This window comes from Drosophila arizonae, unplaced genomic scaffold, assembly GCF_054131065.1.
Source record: "Drosophila arizonae isolate 15081-1271.41 unplaced genomic scaffold, UAZ_ARI_1.0 ARI_Backbone_56, whole genome shotgun sequence".
NCBI lineage: Eukaryota > Metazoa > Arthropoda > Insecta > Diptera > Drosophilidae > Drosophila > Drosophila arizonae.
Genome location: NW_028315244.1, coordinates 365 through 18,641, shown reverse-complemented (window position 1 = coordinate 18,641; position 18,277 = coordinate 365). Strand labels below are relative to the sequence as shown.

The following is an 18,277-nucleotide window of genomic DNA, read 5'->3' as shown; positions in this document are numbered from 1 at the left end:
TGGAACAAGACACTCTTATAAATGCGATTCCCAGCCACCAATTCGGATTCCGCAAGGCACATTCAGCCGAACAGCAATTGGGTCGAGTCACCCAGTATATTATTAAAGCTTTTGATGACCACAAATACTGCTCTGCTGTCTATTTGGACATTAAAGAAGCTTTCGATCGAGTGTGGCATACAGGCTTGAAATACAAACTCAAGTCACTATTGCCGTTTGCACTCTATCGCATTCTCTGTTGCTATCTAGCAGATCGCTCTTTTATTGTTGAGTGCCACGGTGGATGTCGTTCAGGAGTCAGGCAGATTCACGCTGGTGTGCCACAAGGCAGGCAGCCTGCTTGGGCCAGCTCTGTATAATATATACACCAGCGATATACCAAGCCCAACTTGCGTACATGGAATTCGTATTGCCACCTACGCTGATGACGTCATCGTTCTCTCAGCTAACTATCGACAAACAGATGCGCTTAATCAACAGCAAGCATACATGCATATACTGGCCGAATGGGCAAGCAAGTGGTGCATTACAATTAATGCAAATAAAACTACGCACATCATGCATACACTCAGACCTATAGCGCCATACCAGGCTATTCGCATTGGCAACGAAACTATTGAGAATAGCACCTCACATCCATATCTGGGCGTTACGTTAGATTCTAGACTGCGCTTCACTCAACATGTCACTACGGTCGTTACTAGGGTTAGGGCTAGGCTTAAAAAGATAGATTGGCTCGTAAATAAAGATAGTAAATTATCTATGAAAACTAAAACTATCATATACAAGCAGCTTGTTGCCCCACTATGGCAATACTCGCTACCTGTATGGGGTGCTCTTCTATCCGAGACCCAATTCAGCCGCATTAGAGTGGTTCACAACAAAGCTCTTAGAGCCATATCTGGTGCTCAGTACTTTGTTTCTAATGCTCGCATCAGATCCTCTCTGGATGTCCTATCTGCAGATGAAATATTCAACAATCTCTGCACAAAGTACTTCGACAGACTACGTGTTCATAGCAACAACGAAGCTAGAAAGATTGTCTATGATCCGTTCATCCCTCAGCGACTAGCTATGCCCAGATACACGAATCTCGTTAACACTCTGTTGGCTAACGATATCGCTCTGCGCAGTCAGCGACAACTGCAAAGAGAAGCTGATGAAAACGCTGAATTTAGAGAGAGATACCGTCGCCTACATCCGCCAGAGTATGGCCCAATCACTTTTCGCGAGCACAGCCGACGACTAATTATGGAGCGATTCACGAGATCGTACCCAGATCCTCCTCGCAACTCCAATGGGAATCGACGCAATAATGCCCCACCGATCGGCCTTGCCGCACACACACCTGCCTCTGGGGTGGCTCAAAGTATAGGCGACTCAGCTGCCTTGCAGCCGCGCCTGCCTATATTCCAGCAGTTGGCGCCGTTACCACCCACCATGGCCTCCATGCGCCCACCCATCATCAACCTGGATGATCTTCCGGACTGATCAAGTCTACTCTTCCCTAGAGGCTTCTAGCCAGACATGCAAATAAGTATCAAATCTAATTGCCATTAAAACTAGTCATTTGTATATACAAATAACACAATTAGAAATCGACTATTGCACTATTTGCATAGAAGAGTGACTAAACAAACATATAACAACATTTAGATATCTATTTACAAGCACAAAAGTTTATTTTCAACACTATTTGTAGATACATATGTGCATCGAACAGACATAGTGGCGCTTGCGCCTACAATATGCAATTAAACGAACTTAAAACTAACTTAAATTCATGCCCTATTGGCTGCTGAGCCCACTTAGCTAATCCTCCTTGCTGGCGGTTGATGTACTCTGCAAAGAAAAAATCAACATTAATAGTCCTTTAAATGTTTTTATTTACTTTTGCAAAGTCACCTACCTGCTAGTCAGCTTGCAATTAATGCAATTTCCGCTATTTCCAGTTTTGCGGCCCCTCTGCACTTTGTATGGCAGCAGCTCTATATACAAAAGATAAAAATTAATATTAATTACTAATATCTTTAATATTTCTTTTATAATTATTAATTTCTATTTTGCTAAAATTTACTTACCTGCTTGCAGTTAATGCAAATTTCACTATCTTCAGTATTTGCGGCCCCTCTGCATTTTGTAGTAATCGCAGCTATATATATGGCAAAGATAATAATTATTAATATTAATTATTAATGTCATTAATACCACTCATATAATTATTAATATTTAAACTTAACCAATTAGCAGCATCAAATTTGTGCATTTAATGGCAACTTTCAATCAGCTGGTTTTTGTATTTGTTTGAATTATGGCCACTGTCCGATAGGCATTAAGGCCAGGGGTGTGCAATCGTCACTTACTCAATGTACGTGCGATGTTCGAACGAATATTAATGAAATCAAAATTGCTAAAATGAATTGAAAAAAATATTTTATATACAAATTATTAAATTTTTATGAATATTAACCTATATTAAATTAATTTAAAAAATATTATTATATAGTTGCAATAGCACAAATCAAAACATATGTTTACACATACGATATATTGCAGCAAATATCGCTATGCATAAACATTGTAAATATGTAATTAAACTTAATAATAATTAAAACTAGTATATAATTAATTAATAACATTAACTTTAGAACTTAATATCAATAATTTTTTATCAATTGTTAATTCTTATTGTTCATAGTCTTTGACTTGCCATATATGTAGTTACTCTCGATAACTCACCGATAACTATGTAACTACTTACTACTGCACAAACATTGTATGGTGACAGTTGTGCATATTCTTTTAGTTATTGCAACTCAAATGTAAAATGAAAAGAAAATAATTATCTATATTAATTATCATTAATTTTCTGAAATTTAAACTATCTTTAGCTTATACCCATATTGGAGAAAATGACCAGACTTCGTCTCGACTTTTCTCTAAAATTCCAATTAGCTTCTTTGGGCTAATTTCTCAGTGCATCTTACAGATGCTTATTAATGGAAAAAGAAATTTGAATTATATTAATTAATGCTATCTATTACTATTGTTAAATTTATATTTTATTTATCTAATTAGTCTATTATCAGCGACTCAAGCACTTTATTGTCATTTTGTATTATCTTTAAATTGCTCCTTTTAGCTGTATTTTTAACATTAAGCTGCACTGTTATTTTTGTGCACTTATGGCCATTTAAATTAATTCATTTTATGAAAACGTTTCGGTAAATATTGACCTTCTGTATTTCTAAGTATCTTATAGGCGCTACTCATATTCTTAAGAAATACTATTGTAAAGTATTGTATAATAAAAAGTATCTCCGTACTATCTTCCCCTCGCCATGCAGCTGCTGGTCAGCTGATCATGTATGAGGTGTGAAGAAGCGGAGATCTTATTGTGTGTTCTCTGCAACATACCAACAGAAAAAAAAAACAACAGAAAAAAAAAAAAAAAAATACACAATTTAAAAAAAAAATAATAAATAGAAATAAACATTATATGAAGGTGAGATTGGCGATGAAATGGTCCAGAACTCGGATATACGGATCTATCGAAGATGAAATGCGGAAGTAAATGCACTCCTCGACAAGCCAAAAACACGGTGGTCGCACCGTACGTTGTCAAATGTGTTTGAACAAACCAAAAGTCCAAAGTGCATCTAATTTATTGCCGTCTACTTCGAAGGCTGCCGCTGCAGCCAATGAACAATTTTTTAAGAAACTTACAATAAACGGCAAAGCCAGTCGAAATTCGGCGCCATCCAAGATGGCTGCCTGTTAATACAAGCTCAGAGAAGCAAAACCCAAATAAGAGAACAGCAACAATTGGCAACTGCCATGGAAATGCGAATAAAAAATCAAGTTTCTATGAACCTATTGAATTTGAAATTGATTTGTGTCATAGCCAAACTGCAAATATGGATGTGGATCCACTTTCTATGCCCACTACTGAGCCCACGAGCGTCCCTAACCTAAAAGTAACCTCAAATGTGGCGGTGAAACTAATGACCTCTCAATACAACACGAAGCCGGCGCCTTTGTATTTATATGGAGTTTACTGATATTATAGCTCTGTCCGCAGAGCTGAATAGAGTTGTTGGTGAAAACAATTTCACAACAAAACCTGCTGCCAAGTGCGGCATCAGAGTCCAATGCAATGGCATAGCCTCTTACAACAAACTCGCCAAATACGTCATGGAGAAGAAGCTAGATAGCCATACGTTTCAGTTGAAATCTGAGCGTGGCTTTAGGGCCTTCATTAGGCACCTACATCATTCAACGCCTGAAAAATGGATTCGTGAGCAGCTAACAAATCTGGGGCATAACATCATATTCCTCAGACCCATCAAAAATCGCTACAACAATCAGCCGCTCAATCTCTTTGAGGTGGTTCTGCAATCGAAGGACAACAATGCCGAGTTATTCAAACTTGGCTCACTCGGCAGCCAGATGATCAAGGTTGAAGTGCCATTAAAAGTGCCTGATGGTGCCACAGTGTCACAGGTGTCAGATGCTTGGACACACAAAGAACTATTGCAATCGCCCCTTTGTGTGTGTCAAGTGTGGAGAGAATCACGCAACAACTGCCTGCACTAGGCAAAGAATGACGAGTCGCCAGCCAAATGCGCAAACTGCTTGGGCCCGCATGCGGCCAGCTACAAGGGATGCCCCGTATACAAGGCGGCACTCAAAATGAAAACAAACGCCAATTCAGCCAAGTTAAACAAGCTTTTTGCTGGTTTAATCAACGCTACTCCAGCCACTCCAGCCACTGTTGGTAGACGTGGCCCATCATTATCACTTCATCACGGCAATCCTGCCCAAAGCTATGCTGCTGCTCTTCGTGAAGGCCAACAGGCATCACGGACCAACATATTGCTGCCAGTAAGCAGGCCGCATCAGCTACACTCCAGACCTGCAAACAAGAAGTCGACGACCCAGCCGACCTTCAAAGAGCCATTGCCACCTGCTGCTAGGCCGCAACAACAACAGCATCAAAGAAGCCGCAGTCTAAGTATCAGACGCACGCCTTCATGGCCTGCTCTAACACATAGCTCAGCTACTAATTACAATAATAACACACAATTAGATCAAACATTAAACTTTAATACAAGCAATAATATGCAAACAGTATTAGAATCTAAACTAGATATACTAATAGAAATGGCCAGTACACTTGTACAAATGTTTGTGGCCGGTCGGCTGCCCATTCCTGAAGCGCAATAGCCCAAGCACCTGAAATAAACAAATCAATCAATAAAAGTTGCATATATCTGCAAATAACCCCAACACTCACCTAATAAAACTATAGTTGAATTCACACATACCTGAAAGTAAATAAATAACATAAATAACCAATAATATACCTAATAAATCAACTTACCCTGATGTCCTGCCATAGCGATCCGCTATACCTGCAAAAAAAAAAAAAAAAAAAAAAAAAAAAAGCATATCAATTAATTACAATAACATCACAATTATTTCAATAATCACTTACCTGCCATACATCCATGGTGCCATTTCACTGCAAATAAAACAATAAATAGGTAACTTTATTACAATTTGCTGATCTTCTGATCAGAACCAAATAATCAAAACAAAGTAAACAGACATGTGATCAAAACAGAATTTGCATATATCTGCAAATATAACCCCAACACTCACCAAATAAAACAATAGTTGAATTCACACATACCTGAAAGTTAATAAATAACATAAATAACCAATAATATACCTAATAAATCAACTTACCTGATGTCCTGCCATAGCGATCCGCTATACCTGAAAAAAAAGGCATCAATTAATTACAATAACATCACAATTATTTCAATAATCACTTACCTGCCATACATCCATGGTGCCATTTCACTGCAAATAAAACAATAAATAGGTAACTTTATTACAATTTGCTGATCTTCTGATCAGAACCAAATAATCAAAACAAAGTAAACAGACATGTGATCAAAACAGAATTTGCATATATCTGCAAATATAACCCCAACACTCACCAAATAAAACAATAGTTGAATTCACATATACCTGAAAGTTAATAAATAACATAAATAACCAATAATATACCTAATAAATCAACTTACCTGATGTCCTGCCATAGCGATCCGCTATACCTGAAAAAAAGGCATCAATTAATTACAATAACATCACAATTATTTCAATAATCACTTACCTGCCATACATCCATGGTGCCATTTCACTGCAAATAAAACAATAAATATGTAACTTTATTACAATTTGCTGATCTTCTGGTCAGAATCAAATAATCAAAACAAAGTAAAAAACATGTGATCAAAACAGAATTTGCATAAATTCTGCTTATGTCTATCGTATAGATATCGATTACAATGATACAATGGAATTGAAACATTAACCAAATAAAATTTAAATATATTACATCAAAATAATGAATAGAATAAACAAGTTAACTAATCTAAAATATAAATATTAGTATTAATAAATAATTCATACATTATACTTACCTCATCGTTGCGATCTACTGTGGCTGCTATTTGGTCTACTGGAGATGACATCTGACGGCTGCTGCCCACACCTGAAATGAATACAACTATATTAGTTAAATATTAAGTTAGCTCTAATTTTATTTTAAAACTATATATAATAAGAAGATGACAAGACTTTGTCTTACTGCCTTCAGCCATTGAAAATTAATTAATTTTTCTTTATTCATTTTAAGATACACAATTTTGTGAACATTTAACACTAAGCTGCACTGTAAATTTCTGTTGCACTGGTGCAATTTAAACTAATATTAGAAAGTTTTGTAATTATCGACCTATTGTAGTAAGGATGCTATATCTATTCATAGAAAATGCTAATGTAACAGTATTGTTTGAATAAAGAATATCTCCATTCGTTTTCTTCCCTCGTCATGGAGCTGCAAGTCAGCTGTTCAGAATGAGATGGGTAGAAATGGAGATCATTATTGTGTGTTCTCTTGTAGACATACAACGAACAGAAAAAAATTAATATGACTGAATAAACAAAAAGTAAAAATAACATAATATAACATAAATAATAATTATAGAATTCAATAAACTAAATGACCTAAGTAAAACTAATAAACAACGGATTTTGCTCAGCAGACACCGAGAACTGATTGAAAATTTGAAAGTAAAATAACAATAATAATAACATTAATAATAATTATAAATAACTAGAATATATATTAAAAACTAAATAACACAAAATTGACATTTTGAAATTAAGATAATATATCTGAATGAATGAATGAAATTTAAAACAAACTGAATGAAAATTAGAAAGTAAAATAACAATAATAATAATATTAATAATAATTATAAATAACTAATATATATATATATATAGTATATACATAACTAAATAACACATAATTGAAATAATCAAACAAAATAAACTAACTTAATATAACTAAACAAAAATTAGAAAGTAATATAGCAATAATAATAATTATTAATAACTAAAACGCTTTCCTGCATTAAAGCTGTGTTAGCAGTTTGACTGTCATCACTTCTGAATTTAAACGCCACTCCATACCCCCATATTGGCCACGCAAACAAACAAAAACGCCTTCCCTGGCACGCTTAATCTGGAAAAAATAAACACAACCAGTAATCTGTAAAGAGCAAAAACAAACAAACTACTTACCGACTCCACAACTTGCACAAACCTGAAATAAATAAAACAAAATTATATAACTAAGCAAAATAAACTAAATTAATATAATTGAATAAAAACAGAAAGTAAAAATACAATAATAATATTAATTATAATTATAATCTCAACAAACTAAAAGACCTAAGTAAAAACTAATAAACAATGGATTTTGGTCAGCATACACCGATAATTAAACTATAACAATTAATATTCAACACATTAGTAAACTGTAAACGAGCTAAATAAACAAACTACTTACCGACTCCACAATTCCGCACTCTCCTGTAATAAATAACACAAAATTGATATAACTAGCAAAATAAACTAATTTAATATAACAGAATAAAACAGAAAGTAATATGACAATAATAATAATGTTAATAATAACTATAAATTCAACAAACTAAATGACCTAAGTAAACTTATAAACTATGGAATATGGCCAGCAGATACCGAGAATTAAATAATAACAATTAACGTAAACTAAAGCAAATTGTTCGATAATTCTGCCCTTCACACGATTGTAAATATAATAAAATCGAAAAAGGGTGAAAATAAACGATGAATGTCTCAAACATCGATTAAATGTGAAAAGGAAAAAGCTAAACAATAACAATCATCGCATAAAATATATCGACTAATTGGCAGACCTACAAGCATATAAGCGCACAAAAGTAAAATCAAAAGTGACGCCAATTCAACTTATTTTCTCTACGTGCAATCAAATATAAATTCGCACCTATTAAAAAGAATACCTGCACTGACCTAAATAAAACGCAAGGCTACAAAGTAACTCAAAACCAAAATGCAACAATCTTTATTCAAATAAAATAGAAAAGTTTTATATAAACAACAAGCAATTAAATCTCAACATACGGCAGACCTGCAAACATATAATTGAACAAAGCAAAACCTAAAGTGACGCCATTTTAACCTACCTTACTCTTCGCTTAATTAAAATATAAATTTGCATTTGCAAACTAAGTATAAATTTAACTGAAAGCCAAAATGCAATAAACTTTATCCAAACTAAAATAGAAAACTTTTAAATAAACAACAAGCAATTAAACCTCAATATACTGAAGACCTGCAAAATCATAATCGAACAAAGTAAAACCAAAAGTTACGCCATTTCAACCTACCCTGCTCTTCGTTTAACCAAAACATAAAATTCCAATTACAAATAATAATACCCTCACGGACATTAATAAAACCACTAAGCTACAGAATTTAACTTAAAACCAAAAGCAATAAACTTTATTAAAATTAAAACAAACAATTTAAATGAAACAACAAGCAATTAACCTCGATATATGACAACATGCTGAGCCCTGTTGGATGATCACGGATGGATGACCCTGGTGGATGACCCTGGTGGATGACCCTGGTGGATGATCCTGTTGACAGCTGCAGGCACCTGGAAAAGACGAACGCAAAAATTATTAATATTTAAAATATAATATACTTATAAGATAACAAACTAACATAAAAGATTTGCTAATTTCTAATTTTTTTATCTTACCTCAGCAATTAATAGCAGTTTTTCTTCTTCTAGTTATATCATTATATTAATTCACTTCAGATATCGTACTACTCTGAAGAGCTAAGATACTTACTTGCTTTTCGCAATTGGAATCATAAAACATAATTACAACTATAAGTAAAACTAAATAATTTTTTCTACATATCTTAAAGTCTAGCTACGGCTATTTACTACCTTTACATTAGTAATTATTTTAAACATAAGACACTATTCAAGCTCAGAAAATGCAAAGACTTTGCCCTGATTTTTCATGACAATTCAAGTTACTCATTTTGATCAATATTAGAAATTCTCAAGCTGTAAATATTTGCTAATAACAAATTTATTATCTTATCTAGTAACCTCTCACTAATTGATAACAGTGTATCTAAATAATATATTAATAATAGTAACTCTTATCATTTATACTACTCCTATGAAAACGCTAAGATACCCCCTTGTTTTTTTTGCAATTAAAATATAAAACTTGATTGTTTAAATTACTGTTAAAGCTAAATAATTTTCTACATTACTGAAAAAATAAGCAAAGGCCATTTACTACTATATCCCTTAGCTTTAATATTAAGCATATGATACTATGCAACCCAGAAAATGCAATGACTTTGTCCTGCTTTTTCACGTTAATTCAAATCACTCACTTTCTTCAATATTTGCTAATATAAATCCTGTTATTGCCTTTTAATCCTACATTTACTAAAATTTTATTTTCGCGCAATTTCTTCCTTTATACTTAGTTTATAAGCTAGTATGTAAGGTGCTATGTTAAATTTCTAAAAAGAGCCATTGTAAGGCACTGAGAAATAAAGAGTCACCTCGCTTCTATCTCCTCCTCTTATAGCTGCAGAGCAGCTGTTAAGAACGAGAAGATACAGGCAAGGTGCAATTGTGTATGGGCAATAGACTATACAAAGTTGAAATTAAAGGCCATTTCATGCTCTCCTATTGGCCACCCAAACAAACAAAACGCCTCCACTGGCACGATAAATCTGTAAACAAAACACACCAGTAATCTGTAGACGAGCAAAACAAACAAACTACTCACCGACTCCTCAACCTGCACAATCCTGGAATAAATAAAACAAAATCTATATAGCTAAGCAAAATAAACTAACTTAATATGACTGAATAAACAAAAAGTAAAATAACATAATAATAACATAAATAATAATTATAAATTCAACAAACTAAATGACCTAAGTAAAAACTAATAAACAACGGATTTTGCTCAGCAGACACCGAGAACTGATTGAAAATTTGAAAGTAAAATAACAATAATAATAACATTAATAATATTATAAATAACTAGAATATATATTAAAAACTAAATAACACAAAATTGACATTTTGGAAATTAAATAATATATCTGAATGAATGAATGAAATTTAAAACAACTGAATGAAAATTAGAAAGTAAAATAACAATAATAATAATATTAATAATAATTATAAATAACTAATATATATATATATATACATAACTAAATAACACATAATTGAAATAATCAAACAAATAAACTAACTTAATATAACTAAACAAAAATTAGAAAGTAATATAGCAATAATAATAATTATTAATAACTAAAACGCTTTCCTGCATTAAAGCTGTGTTAGCAGTTTGACTGTCATCACTTCTGAATTTAAACGCCACTCCATACCCCCATATTGGCCACGCAAACAAACAAAAAACGCCTTCCCTGGCACGCTTAATCTGGAAAAAATAAACACACCAGTAATCTGTAAAAGAGCAAAACAAACAAACTACTTACCGACTCCACAACTTGCACAAACCTGAAATAAATAAAAACAAAATTATATAACTAAGCAAAATAAACTAAATTAATATAATTGAATAAAAACAGAAAGTAAAATTACAATAATAATATTAATTATAATTATAATCTCAACAAACTAAAAGACCCTAAGTAAAAACTAATAAACAATGGATTTTGGTCAGCATACACCGATAATTAAACTATAACAATTAATATTCAACACATTAGTAAACTGTAAACGAGCTAAATAAACAAACTACTTACCGACTCCACAATTCGCACTCTCCTGTAATAAATAACACAAAATTGATATAACTAAGCAAAATAAACTAATTTAATATAACAGAATAAAAACAGAAAGTAATATGACAATAATAATAATGTTAATAATAACTATAAATTCAACAAACTAAATGACCTAAGTAAAACTTATAAACTATGGAATATGGCCAGCAGATACCGAGAATTAAATAATAACAATTAACGTAAACTAAAGCAAATTGTTCGATAATTCTGCCCTTCACGATTGTAAATATAATAAAATCGAAAAAGGGTGAAAATAAACGATGAATGTCTCAAACATCGATTAAATGTGAAAAGGAAAAAGCTAAACAATAACAATCATCGCATAAATATATCGACTAATTGGCAGACCTACAAGCATATAAGCGCACAAAGTAAAATCAAAAGTGACGCCAATTCAACTTATTTTTCTCTACGTGCAATCAAATATAAATTCGCACCTATTAAAAAGAATACCTGCACTGACCTAAATAAAACGCAAAGCTACAAGTAACTCAAAACCAAAATGCAACAATCTTTATTCAAATAAAATAGAAAAGTTTTATATAAACAACAAGCAATTAAATCTCAACATACGGCAGACCTGCAAACATATAATTGAACAAAGCAAAACCTAAAGTGACGCCATTTTAACCTACCTTACTCTTCGCTTAATTAAAATATAAATTTGCATTTGCAACTAAGTATAAATTTAACTGAAAGCCAAAATGCAATAAACTTTATCCAAACTAAAATAGAAAACTTTTAAATAAACAACAAGCAATTAAACCTCAATATACTGAAGACCTGCAAAATCATAATCGAACAAAGTAAAACCAAAAGTTACGCCATTTCAACCTACCCTGCTCTTCGTTTAACCAAAACATAAAATTCCAATTACAAATAATAATACCCTCACGGACATTAATAAAACACTAAGCTACAGAATTTAACTTAAAACCAAAATGCAATAAACTTTATTAAAATTAAAACAAACAATTTAAATGAAACAACAAGCAATTAAACCTCGATATATGACAACATGCTGAGCCCTGTTGGATGATCACTGATGGATGACCCTGGTGGATGACCCTGGTGGATGACCCTGGTGGATGATCCTGTTGACAGCTGCAGGCACCTGGAAAAGACGAACGCAAAATTATTAATATTTTAAAAATATAATATACTTATAAGATAACAAACTAAACATAAAATATTTGCTAATTACTAATTTTTTATCTTACCTCAGCAATTAATATCAGTTTTTCTTCTTCTAGTTATATCATTATATTAATTCACTTCAGATATCGTACTACTCTGAAGAGCTAAGATACTTACTTGCTTTTCGCAATTGGAATCATAAAACATGATTACAACTATAAGTAAAACTAAATAATTTTTTCTACATATCTTAAAGTCTAGCTACGGCTATTTACTACCTTTACATTAGTAATTATTTTAAACATAAGACACTATTCAGCTCAGAAAATGCAAAGACTTTGCCCTGATTTTTCATGACAATTCAAGTTACTCATTTTGATCAATATTAGAAATTCTCAAGCTGTAAATATTTGCTAATAACAAATTTATTATCTTATCTAGTAACCTCTCACTAATTGATAACAGTGTATCTAAATAATATATTAATAATAGTAACTCTTATCATTTATACTACTCCTATGAAAACCGCTAAGATACCCCCCTTGTTTTTTTGCAATTAAATATAAAACTTGATTGTTAAATTACTGTTAAAGCTAAATAATTTTCTACATTACTGAAAAAATAAGCAAAGGCCATTTACTACTATATCCCTTAGCTTTAATATTAAGCATATGATACTATGCAACCCAGAAAATGCAATGACTTTGTCCTGCTTTTTCACGTTAATTCAAATCACTCACTTTCTTCAATATTTGCTAATATAAATCCTGTTATTGCCTTTTAATCCTACATTTACTAAAATATTATTTTCGGCAAATTTCTTCCTTTATACTTAGTTTATAAGCTAGTATGTAAGGTGCTATGTTAAATTTCTAAAAAGAGCCATTGTAAGGCACTGAGAAATAAAGAGTCACCTCGCTTCTTTCCCCTCCTCTTATAGCTGCAGAGCAGCTGTTAAGAACGAGAAGATACAGGCAAGGTGCAATTGTGTATGGCAATAGACTATACAAAGTTGAAAACAGTTTGATTGTAGTCACTCCTAATTTAAAGGCCATTTCATGCTCTCATATTGGCCACCCAAACAAACAAAACGCCTTCACTGGCACGATAAATCTGTAAACAAAAACACACCAGTAATCTGTAGACGAGCAAAACAAACAAACTACTCACCGACTCCTCAACCTGCACAATCCTGGAATAAATAAAACAAAATCTATATAGCTAAGCAAAATAAACTAACTTAATATGACTGAATAAACAAAAAGTAAAATAACAATAATAATAACATAAATAATAATTATAAATTCAATAAACTAAATGACCTAAGTAAAACTAATAAACAACGGATTTTGCTCAGCAGACACCGAGAACTGATTGAAAATTTGAAAAGTAAAATAACAATAATAATAACATTAATATAATTATAAATAACTAGAATATATATTAAAAAACTAAATAACACAAAATTGACATTTTGAAATTAAATAATATATCTGAATGAATGAATGAAATTTAAAACAACTGAATGAAAATTAGAAAGTAAAATAACAATAATAATAATATTAATAATAATTATAAATAACTAATATATATATATATATATATAATACATAACTAAATAACACATAATTGAAATAATCAAACAAAATAAACTAACTTAATATAACTAAACAAAAATTAGAAAGTAATATAGCAATAATAATAATTATTAATAACTAAAACGCTTTCCTGCATTAAAGCTGTGTTAGCAGTTTGACTGTCATCACTTCTGAATTTAAACGCCACTCCATACCCCCATATTGGCCACGCAAACAAACAAAACGCCTTCCCTGGCACGCTTAATCTGGAAAAAATAAACACACCAGTAATCTGTAAAAGAGCAAAACAAACAAACTACTTACCGACTCCACAACTTGCACAAACCTGAAATAAATAAAACAAAATTATATAACTAAGCAAAATAAACTAAATTAATATAATTGAATAAAAACAGAAAGTAAAAATACAATAATAATATTAATATAATTATAATCTCAACAAACTAAAAGACCTAAGTAAAAACTAATAAACAATGGATTTTGGTCAGCATACACCGATAATTAAACTATAACAATTAATATTCAACACATTAGTAAACTGTAAACGAGCTAAATAAACAAACTACTTACCGACTCCACAATTCGCACTCTCCTGTAATAAATAACACAAAATTGATATAACTAAGCAAAATAAACTAATTTAATATAACAGAATAAAAACAGAAAGTAATATGACAATAATAATAATGTTAATAATAACTATAAATTCAACAAACTAAATGACCTAAGTAAAACTTATAAACTATGGAATATGGCCAGCAGATACCGAGAATTAAATAATAACAATTAACGTAAACTAAAGCAAATTGTTCGATAATTCTGCCCTTCACGATTGTAAATATAATAAAATCGAAAAAGGTGTGAAAATAAACGATGAATGTCTCAAACATCGATTAAATGTGAAAAGGAAAAAGCTAAACAATAACAATCATCGCATAAATATATCGACTAATTGGCAGACCTACAAGCATATAAGCGCACAAAGTAAAATCAAAAGTGACGCCAATTCAACTTATTTTCTCTACGTGCAATCAAATATAATTCGCACCTATTAAAAAGAATACCTGCACTGACCTAAATAAAACGCAAGGCTTACAAAGTAACTCAAAACCAAAATGCATACAATCTTTATTCAAATAAAATAGAAAAGTTTTATATAAACAACAAGCAATTAAATCTCAACATACGGCAGACCTGCAAACATATAATTGAAACCAAGCAAAACCTTAAAGTGACGCCATTTTACCCTACCTTACTCTTCGCTTAATATTAAAATATAATTTGCATTTGCAACTAAGTATTAAATTTAACTGTAAAGCCAAAATTGCCAATAACTTTAATCCAAACTAAAATAGAAAACTTTTAAATAAACAACAAGCAATTAAACCTCAATATACTGAAGACCTGCACATCATAATCGAACAAAGTTAAGTAAAGTATAGTAAATAAAAGCCCAAAAGTTACGCCATTTCAACCCTACCCTGCTCTTCGTTTAACCAAAAATAAAATTCCAATTACAAATAATAATACCCTCACGGAACATTACTAAAACCACTAAGCTACAGAATTTAACTTAAAACCAAAATGCCCCCCCCCCAATCAACTTTATTAAATTAAAACAACAATTTAAATGAAACAACAAGCAATTAAAACCTCGATATATGAAAACATGCTGAAGAGCCCTGTTGGATGATCACGGATGGATGACCCTGGTGGATGACCCTGGTGGATGACCTGGTGGATGATCCTGTTGACAGCTGCAGGCACCTGGCAAAGACGAACGCAAAATATTAATATTTAAAATATAATTATCTTATAAGATAACAACTAAACATAAAATATTTGCTAATTTCTAATTTTTATCTTACCCTCAGCAATTAATATCAGTTTTTCTTCTTCTAGTTATATCATTATATTAATTCACTTCAGATATCGTACTACTCTGAAGAGCTAAGATACTTACTTGCTTTTCGCAATTGGAATCAAAAAACATAATTACAACTATAAGTAAAACTAAATAATTTTTTCTACATATCTTAAAGTCTAGCTACGGCTATTTACTACCTTTACATTAGGTACTTATTTTAAACATAAGACACTATTCAGCTCAGAAAATGCAAAAGAACTTTGCCCTGATTTTTCATGACAATTCAAGTTACTCATTTTGATCAATATTAGAAATTCTCAAGCTGTAAATATTTGCTAATAACAAATTTATTATCTTATCTAGTAACCTCTCACTAATTGATAACCAGTGTATCTAAATAATATATTAATAATAGTAACTCTTATCATTTATACTACTCCTATGAAAACGCTAAGATACCCCCTTGTTTTTTTTTTGCAATTAAAATATAAAACTTGATTGTTAAATTACTGTTAAGCTAAATAATTTTCTACATTACTGAAAAAATAAGCAAAGGCCATTTACTACTATATCCCTTAGCTTTAATATTAAGCATATGATACTATGCAACCCAGAAAATGCAATGACTTTGTCCTGCTTTTTCACGTTAATTCAAATCACTCACTTTCTTCAATATTTGCTAATATAAAATCCTGTTATTGCCTTTTAATCCTACATTTACTAAAATTTTATTTTCGGCAAATTTCTTCCTTTATACTTAGTTTATAAGCTAGTATGTAAGGTGCTATGTTAAATTTCTAAAAAGAGCCATTGTAAGGCCACTGAGAAATAAAGAGTCACCTCGCTTCTATCTCCTCCTCTTATAGCTGCAGAGCAGCTGTTAAGAACGAGAAGATACAGGCAAGGTGCAATTGTGTATGGCAAATAGACTATACAAAGTTGAAAAACAGTTTGATTGTAGTCACTCCTAATTTAAAGGCCATTTCATGCTCTCATATTGGCCCACCCAAACAAACAAAACGCCTCCACTGGCACGATAAATCTGTAAACAAAACACACCAGTAATCTGTAGACGAGCAAAACAAACAAACTACTCACCGACTCCTCAACCTGCACAATCCTGGAATAAAGTAAAACAAAATCTATATAGCTAGCAAAATAAACTAACTTAATATGACTGAATAAACAAAAAGTAAAATAACAATAATAATAACATAAATAATAATTATAAATTCAACAAACTAAATGACCTAAGTAAAACTAATAAACAACGGATTTTGCTCAGCAGACACCGAGAACTGATTGAAAATTTGAAAGTAAAATAACAATAATAATAACATTAATAATAATTATAAATAACTAGAATATATATTAAAAACTAAATAACACAAAATTGACATTTTGAAATTAAATAATATATCTGAATGAATGAATGAAATTTAAAACAACTGAATGAAAATTAGAAAGTAAAATAACAATAATAATAATATTAATAATAATTATAAATAACTAATATATATATATATATATACATAACTAAATAACACATAATTGAAATAATCAAACAAAATAAACTAACTTAATATAACTAAACAAAAATTAGAAAGTAATATAGCAATAATAATAATTATTAATAACTAAAACGCTTTCCTGCATTAAAGCTGTGTTAGCAGTTTGACTGTCATCACTTCTGAATTTAAACGCCACTCCATACCCCCATATTGGCCACGCAAACAACAAACGCCTTCCCTGGCACGCTTAATCTGGAAAAAATAAACACACCAGTAATCTGTAAAAGAGCAAAACAAACAAACTACTTACCGACTCCACAACTTGCACAAACCTGAAATAAATAAAACAAAATTATATAACTAAGCAAAATAAACTAAATTAATATAATTGAATAAAAACAGAAAGTAAAATTACAATAATAATATTAATTATAATTATAATCTCAACAAACTAAAAGACCTAAGTAAAAACTAATAAACAATGGATTTTGGTCAGCATACACCGATAATTAAACTATAACAATTAATATTCAACACATTAGTAAACTGTAAACGAGCTAAATAAACAAACTACTTACCGACTCCACAATTCGCACTCTCCTGTAATAAATAACACAAAATTGATATAACTAAGCAAAATAAACTAATTTAATATAACAGAATAAAAACAGAAAGTAATATGACAATAATAATAATGTTAATAATAACTATAAATTCAACAAACTAAATGACCTAAGTAAAACTTATAAACTATGGAATATGGCCAGCAGATACCGAGAATTAAATAATAACAATTAACGTAAACTAAAGCAAATTGTTCGATAATTCTGCCCTTCACGATTGTAAATATAATAAAATCGAAAAAGGGTGAA

General features: G+C 31.1%; 2 long non-coding RNA genes across 4 annotated transcripts; both read right to left on the bottom strand.

Moving 5' to 3' along the window:
* Positions 1–5,379: 5,379 nt before the first annotated feature.
* On the bottom strand, positions 5,380–6,395 carry LOC149267693 (uncharacterized). 3 transcript variants are annotated; one of them, XR_016271552.1, is made up of 5 exons: positions 6,185–6,395; positions 6,096–6,125; positions 5,752–6,039; positions 5,498–5,695; positions 5,380–5,414 (listed from the first exon to the last, which is right to left on the bottom strand). It is a non-coding gene; the product is annotated as an uncharacterized LOC149267693 (long non-coding RNA). The 3 variants fall into 3 exon arrangements; XR_016271553.1 differs by lacking the exon at positions 5,380–5,414 and having other exon boundaries at positions 5,425–5,695; positions 5,752–5,781; positions 5,842–6,039; XR_016271551.1 differs by lacking the exon at positions 5,380–5,414 and having other exon boundaries at positions 5,425–5,695.
* Positions 6,396–11,928: 5,533 nt separating this feature from the next.
* LOC149267692 (uncharacterized) lies at positions 11,929–15,798 on the bottom strand. The gene is made up of 2 exons (XR_016271550.1): positions 15,762–15,798; positions 11,929–12,360 (listed from the first exon to the last, which is right to left on the bottom strand). It is a non-coding gene; the product is annotated as an uncharacterized LOC149267692 (long non-coding RNA).
* Positions 15,799–18,277: the final 2,479 nt, after the last annotated feature.